The sequence below is a fragment of the Lissotriton vulgaris genome, chromosome 2_1 (assembly GCF_964263255.1).
Source record: "Lissotriton vulgaris chromosome 2_1, aLisVul1.2, whole genome shotgun sequence".
In the NCBI taxonomy this organism is placed as follows: Eukaryota; Metazoa; Chordata; class Amphibia; order Caudata; family Salamandridae; genus Lissotriton; species Lissotriton vulgaris.
This window is the reverse complement of record NC_141687.1, coordinates 2,034,964,124-2,034,971,409: the sequence shown is the minus strand read 5'-3', so window position 1 is coordinate 2,034,971,409 and position 7,286 is coordinate 2,034,964,124. Positions and strand designations below refer to the sequence as shown.

The 7,286-nt window shown below is 43.7% G+C and overlaps 1 long non-coding RNA gene across 1 annotated transcript; it reads right to left on the bottom strand.

Annotated features, from left to right (window-relative positions):
- Positions 1–3,314: 3,314 nt before the first annotated feature.
- On the bottom strand, positions 3,315–4,459 carry LOC147733696 (uncharacterized). Its single transcript, XR_015308747.1, has 4 exons — positions 4,363–4,459; positions 3,733–3,892; positions 3,532–3,634; positions 3,315–3,422 (listed from the first exon to the last, which is right to left on the bottom strand). It is a non-coding gene; the product is annotated as an uncharacterized LOC147733696 (long non-coding RNA).
- Positions 4,460–7,286: the final 2,827 nt, after the last annotated feature.

The window sequence follows — 7,286 nt, the reverse complement described above, 5'->3', positions numbered from 1 at the left end:
CTCATCTATATTTAGTGTTTACGGATTTGCCCTCAGGCTTTGTCTACATCAATTGCTCAAAGCTGTGGTCAAACCTCTTAGCATGTGGGAGGACGAAGCACTGGTGTATATGTTAGCTTATTTGCACAGGGATATGAAGGCTAGAATTAGAATGAACATTCAGGGGGGGGTTCTAAAGATATTGGCATTTTTCGGGGTTTGAGACAAGGGTGTGTTTTAGCTCCACTTTTATTTATTTCATATATTAATAATCTCCAAATCTTTTTACTAACTATCTCCCCTGATGTTTCAAAAAATCAAAGAATCTTTTTACCATCCTTGTTGTATGCGGACAACGCTGTGTGGATGACTTGCACACCACAGGCTCTGGGTCTTTTCGTCCAAGGATTTGTGGATTTTATGGCCACGCTAGACCTACGTACTAATTTCGCAAGATCTTATATCATGGCCTGCGGAAATACAACTTGTCCTCTCTCAATGAACAGGCGAACCAATCTATGAGCAAGATGTGTATTTGGTACCGCCCTCTGATCCCAGGCATTGAACACTAATAAAATTAATCTACAATTAAAAAAACATGACACTTTCTCTTGATATAGCAACATATCTATTTGGGCTGAGAAGCCTCTGAATGGTTTTTGAAGGTGTACTCTTCCACTTGTTGCAGACAGCCTTGTGCAATTTTCATAAAGTATGCTCGATATTCATGCAAGTCCTCCCATAGAGTGATTTTATGACATCAAAGTTGGCCTCTTTAGTGAAGTTGACACAGTTGCACTGGCACCATACATTTGAATGTTTTCCAGGAGGGGGTGTTCCTAAGTCATCCCCCAATAAAAGTTTATGTTGCTCCCCATATTTAATGATCTTTGTCTTCATCGTGTCTGGAAAATGCCAGCAATACATATGTAATGTGTTTGGATTACTCTCTTGAAACAGTAGACACTGTTCCCGGTGTGGAAAACAGGGCAGTGAGCCTACAGATTTAGCATACAACAGCAAAAAAAAATGTTTCTCAGAACTTTCGGAGCCTTGTCGAGGTGCAACCAGAGGGGCTAGTGAGAAGTGCCTGGGTAGTGTGTGCACCAAAATTGAAGTAAGTCTCTACAGTGCTGAGTGCGGGTCTCGGTGTCCACTGAGACCGCCGAAAGGAGGGCCAGGGCACTCAGAGTGAAACAGTAGCGGCCCGGACCGGCAGCCCCGCAGGAGCTGAGCGGCCGCCCGAGCTCGCCGCGCCCAGTGACGGAGTTCTGGATCAAGGCCCAAGTCGCTGAAGGAGGAGAGGAGAGTGGGGTTGCGCCCCCAGGTAACATGGATCACCACCTGGGGTAGGGTGCAGGCTCGGGGGAAACTCTCTCGGCCTCTTGCTTCTGTCAGCTGCGTAAGCCTGTTGCTCTGGCTCCGATCGAGGCCCGTGCTGGCCCAAGGAGGGGCAGGACTGGGGCCGGAGTGGGAAGCCAACACCCAGCATCACCAGACACAGTTTCCAGGAAGGAATGAAGGACTTTGCATCTTGGATGAGCAGCAGATGCCTCAAGCTCGACTTAGAGAAAACGGAGGTCCTCATCCTTTGATCCAACCCCTCTGCGTGGGAAGACATCTGGTGGCCGCCCTGCCCACGGCAACCCTCCCACACCCATGGATCATGCCCAGAACCTCGGCATCATACTCTACTCCTCCCTCACCATGAACCAAAAGTTCAACGCCGTATCTTCTACGTGCTTCAACACCATCTGCATACTCTGCAAGACCTTCAAATGGATCCTCCAAATCCAGAAAGACCAGCAAACTGGACTACAGGAACACCCTCTATGCCGGAATCAACAAATCTCTGCTCCACAAACTCCAAACAATCCAGAACACCGCAGCTGGACTCGTACTAAGCATCCCAGGACAAGAACACATCACCCAGCACCTACGAGACCTCCACTGGCTCCCCATTGAAAAGAGAGGGACTTTCAAGCTGATCACTCACGCCTACAAATCGCTCCACAACACTGGACCCCAAAAATTCAATGAGAAAATCTCCTTCTTTGCCCCCAAGCGAAACTCCACTCTGCCGACATTGCCCTGGCTGAAATTCCTCGCATTCACAGAGCCAGAACAGGAGGAAGAGCCTTCTATATAGTGGCAAAGACCTGGAACGAACTCCCTCTCAGCATCAAGTGAACCTCCACACTGCAAGCATTCAAAAAGAGCCTCAAGACCTGTCTCTTTGGCTGAATCGGAGCTACCCGAATTTTCCCCCCCAACGCCTTGAGACCTTCAAGGGTGAGTAGTGTGCTTTACAAATCCCTGATTGATAACCTATGGGTGAAGTAGGCCTTGCAGGTTTTCACTTCACACGCCTGCTGTAATGGCAGGCCTGAGACAGGTTTAAAGGGCTACTTAAGTGGGTTGCACAATCAGTGCTGCAGGCCCACTAGTAGCATTTAATTTACAGGCCCTGGCTACATGTAGTACCTCTTTACTAGGGACTTACAAGTAAATTAAAGATGGCAATTAGGTGTAAGCCAGTTTACAGGAGCAAGCACAAGTACTAATGCACTGGTCAGCAGTGACAAAGTACACAAAGTCCTAAAAGGAAACGAAAAACAGGTTAAAAAAAAAAAAAGAAGAAACAGGAGGATGAAGGCAATAAGTTTCGGGATGACCACGTAAGAAGGGCCAAATCCAACAGTATCCTTATTGTATATGCACTCAAGCCATGGATACCAATTCCACCATGAAATCCTAAGAGCAGAATGTGGTCCCTACCCTTGCATCATGGCCCAAAGGCGCATTAGTATGAACTGTCTGATATGCTGGTCACTGTCTCCATAACACAATGCAGTTGGGGAACTAAATTGTGACTTCAGTGGACTGGGGTGTGAATTCACAGACAATGCTGACTGGACATCATGCCAATAAGAGACACCAACCAAAGAATCCCTAGGATCACCGAGAAACTATTTCATCAAGGTGGAATCAGGCTTTTTGGGTGCAGGGTTATAGAGCTAGTTTATTTACTGTTAGACCTGGCATCCTTGGCGTGGTTTACCCTGTCTGTTTGCCTTTACCAAAAAAAAAAAAAAAAAAAAGGGGAATTGGTTCCTTTCTGTGGTTCCTAAATCGAAGCACGGGAAACTTAATGAAATTCGACACCGAAAACGTTTTACCTCAATGACATGTATACTAATTAGTCCCAAAATTATTACATAAACATATTATTCTTAAAATTCATATTTATTAAAAGCTTGAGATAGCAGCAGGATATAAGTAACAGTTTTACATATAAGCAACATATAAAAACATAATCACATTGCAATAAAGTTCAGCACATATACATATAAACAATAATTAAAAGTAGCCAAAATGTCGACGCGTTTCGGTGTTTAAGGCAGATGGTACACCTTCCTCAGGACTACAGTAAATTCTTCAGTCTAAAAAGTATATGGAACAATCAATTAGTGTACATTCAGAGGATTTTTTAATTTACAAAAAGTTTCTATTCCATTAAATTTGCGGTGTCTGAAACAAATCAATTCTTACATAATACGCAGTATTCAATGTGCGATGACAGCATAAATCCTGGGGATAGAGAAATCTTATCCACTGTTATAATTCGATTTCTTCCCTTTAAATGACCTGTGACCTGTATGCACACAATGATTTGATTTACAGTTAGTTTATTTATTAGAAAAACCGAGCTATAAGCAAGCCCCTTGCAAGACCAGAAACATATAAGCTTACTTTGTGCTTAATGGTTGGGGCGTTGGTTGTCCTTCTTTGTGTTAATTTCAGAAGGCTCAGGATATTCATAAGATGGGACGTCCTTTCGTTCCTCACCCTTGTTTTAACCTGATGTAAACGAAGTGCTTCTTTTTTCGTATTTGAAGCAGATTCCTTTTATCTAAACAAACAAAACGTATGGAGAACAGTTGTAACACATTACTGTCTCCTAACTTTTATATTAAAGAACACTGTTCATAAGTTAATAATGATGCACTGAATTGTATCGAAAAATTATTCCAGATTTAATTAAGAATAAAGTATTTTTTTATTGAAAAGCATAGTGGAATTCAGGTTTGTTTTACTTGGAACAAAAGCGTGTTAACATTGTCCCAAAAGCACTGGGGAGTTAAAGTATGTTTTACCAAAAAACCATTCGTGTTTATTTTCTTTAAAGCTTGTTAGCACGGTTTTAACAGTGCTTAGGGATTAGTTTGTCTGCCAGCTCTCCACAGTTACGCTGTGGTGAATTTTAATACCAGCTGGGAGATCAGTGAAACCTCATAAGGAGGTTTCTGTCGAGTCTGTCATAACCTCACAATTGAGGAGGACGTTAAGGAGCAGCGCGCTCGTTCTGCCTAAGTTTCTTACCTCCGTGACAGCAGCCACATGCCTCCTCCCTGGTAACCCGGTCTCCAGTGTCAAATAATGAGCTGGACGGGACGGGTCTTTTTATATGGTGCGGCGAAGCAGTTTAATTAACTAACTTGCTACACCTGTGCCGGTATTAAAGAATTAGCGCATTTCGTCCGCCATTTTTGTAGTTTTTGCCTTATGCACGTAGCAGCCTACAGAAAAGGAAGGACTTATCCACGGAGGGGACTGTTTTCAAAACGGAATTCAGATGTATTGTGGTGTTTTTTAAAGGATTAATAATCTGTGACTTAGTTGGAGCTTGCCACACAAAGGGATGTTTTATATAGCGTCCCAGTCCGGATTTCTATTACTTGATCTCGGGGCCTAATGTTGTAATAAAAAATCGAATGAATGCTGCGCCATTTTGGTAGTTTTTTGGGCATATTCTCCTGATTACTCGGTTTTTAGGACATATGTGTCCTTAAGAGCCCAGTTATGGATTAGAATTACGGTGGTACAGTTGAATAACACCACAAATGATGAACATAAAAAACAGTAAGTTGTATCAATTTAAAGATATAATAATATGGAACACGGAGCATATATACCTGACATAAGGAACAGTAAGTCATGCCTTTACCTCCTGTTTTTTTTTACTGTGTGCTGGATTTCATCTTTGCTGGTTTAGGTACATCTGGGCACTGTGTCACTGCTGATCAGTGCAAAGTGCAAGTGCTCCCTGTATAAATTGCAATTCTGATTTGTTATTTGTGATTGGCATATTTGATTTAATGGCAAGTCCCTAGTAAAGTGCACGGGGTGTGCCCATGGCCTGTAAATCAATTTTTACTAGTGGGCCTGCAGCACTGGTTGTGCCGCCCACACTAGTAACCTTTCAAATGTGTCTCAGACCTGCACACTGTTTTTAACTGCTATGTCAACCACACAAGTGCATCCACTTGTCATGCCCTAACCTTCCCTTTTCTTACATGTACGACACCCCTAAGGTAGGAGGACCAAGGTAATCCCATAGGCAGGGTACAGTGTACGTTAAAGGGAGGACATGTACTGGTGTGTTTTACATGTCCTGATAGTGAAATTCTTTGCCTTTCATTTTTTCACTATTGTAAGGACTAGCTCTCCCATAGTTTATCTTTGGACCTGCCTTGTAGCATTTATAAGTGTAACTTCCAATTGGGAACAGCTAGAGATTTGGAGTTTGGGTTCTCCAAACTCAGAACTTAATAACACACGTTTTAGTAAACGTGGTTTTTAAATTATGTGTTGGAAAATGCCACTTTTAGAAAGTGGGCATTTTCTTGTTTAACCATCCTGTGTGCCTCTGGCTGTTTATGCATTCACTCCAGACACTCACAAAATGGAGATGAGGTGTGCCCTGAATATGCTGATGAGCCATCAAAGACTAGAATAGTGGGAGGAGTTGTCACTAGCACCTGCATAGGCTGTGGCTGCCCTGCAAACATGCTGTCTCCACTCACTGTAGAGTGGCTGGACCAGGGAGAGAACTGGTTTTGACTGTGCAAGAGGGACTTTCTGAACAAATTCTTTAAAGGGAAAAGAGGTTATAAGTAATAGACCTAAAACCCAAGAAATTTAGAATACTTCTGGAATCAAGAGGAACCTCTGCCATGAAGAAGAGCTGAAGATCTTTAAGGAGGCAGACTGCCCCTTTGATGTGTGTTGCTTTGCTCAAATAGCTTGCAGTTGCTGCTTCTACCAAGGTTAGGGAAAGGGTGACAGGTTGCTGTTTTCCTGCTTGTGAAGTGTCTCCAAGGTCTTGTGTATGCTTGCCTCCTGTTCTGAAGTCTCAGGGTCAGAAAAAGCTTCACCTGCAGCATCCCTGAACTTCACTGCTGGGAGTTCTGTTCTGCATTGGGTGCCAAATCTAGTTCTGATCCACTTGGAGGTTGTTCCTGCTGTAAAGAACTGACGAAATACCCAAAATTGAGGCTTTGCTCTGCCAGCTGCTAATTATTTCAGTGCAGCACCAACGTGTGGGAGAAACTCTTGATGCACAGCCCTGTGCAGCTGAAGAAATTAACCAACGCACACTGAGTCAGCGGTCCGTGTCTGTGAAGTCCGAGAGTCGAGACCCCCACACTGACGCCCGCACAGGCCCTGCTGTGCTGCTATAAGTAACGATGAATCGCCTGTGAGCGGTTACGGAAATTGATGCAGCACCTAGATCCCCACCGCATCAACACGTAGCGGCTGAATTTTCTCATGAATTGCACCTGTGTGCACCTGCAGACCAGAATCACTGGGAAATGGATGCACCACTTCCCACTACAGTCCAGATTCGACGCATCACTTCTCCTGCATGCAGCAGAACTGTCGCATTGCCCACCCGAAAACTCAGGAACTGCCGCATTGCTATGTTTTCCAACACTTCCCTCCTGTTTTGCCTTTCGATGCATTTGAGGTACTTTGTGTGAAAATCACGCAGCCATAGATTTCTATGGGCAGAATTGCTTGAAACCTTTTAAAAGTCATATTTTGAGGTGGGCTTTTCTTTGTTTTGGTCTTGTTTGGCTTAGATAAAGATTCGCTATTTTCTAAACTGATGTGTCTATTTGTAGTGTTTTCACTGTGTAGCTGTGTGTGTTATGTACAACTATGCTACACGTTGCCTCTGAGATAAGCCTGCCTCCTCATGCCAAGCTAACTAGGGGGTGAGCAGGGGTTATCTAGGTGTGTAACCCCCTTATCCTGACTAGAATGAAGGGTCCCTACTTGGACAGGATGCATACCACTGCCAACTGGGGACCCCCATCTCTAACACTTTTTGGGAAATTCCACATCCTCAAATCACTACCATTAATTCAGAGGGCCAGAGATATAGTTACAAGAGTTGCTGCTACATTATATTGTATGCTCCACTGACTATGCCCCTAAGTCAGAATGGTTCTGAACAAACC